The sequence below is a fragment of the Penaeus monodon genome, chromosome 20, assembly GCF_015228065.2.
Source record: "Penaeus monodon isolate SGIC_2016 chromosome 20, NSTDA_Pmon_1, whole genome shotgun sequence".
NCBI lineage: Eukaryota > Metazoa > Arthropoda > Malacostraca > Decapoda > Penaeidae > Penaeus > Penaeus monodon.
Window position 1 is genome coordinate 47141418 of NC_051405.1, and position 235 is coordinate 47141652.

The following is a 235-nucleotide window of genomic DNA, read 5'->3' on the forward strand; positions in this document are numbered from 1 at the left end:
GAAAGATAGTTAATAATTATTACTTTATATTATTTAAGGGTTTTATGGAACACAACGAAAATCATTACGTATTTACTATTTACATGTCTCAGTACTTGTAACTGTAATTCACCGAACAAAAATATACGTTGATACTAGAATAATCATACATTCATTTAATGTTATTTTAGTCACTATTAATATCATATCAAAGAATATATTATTTAAACTCGTATCCACCTGAGGGGAGACGTGA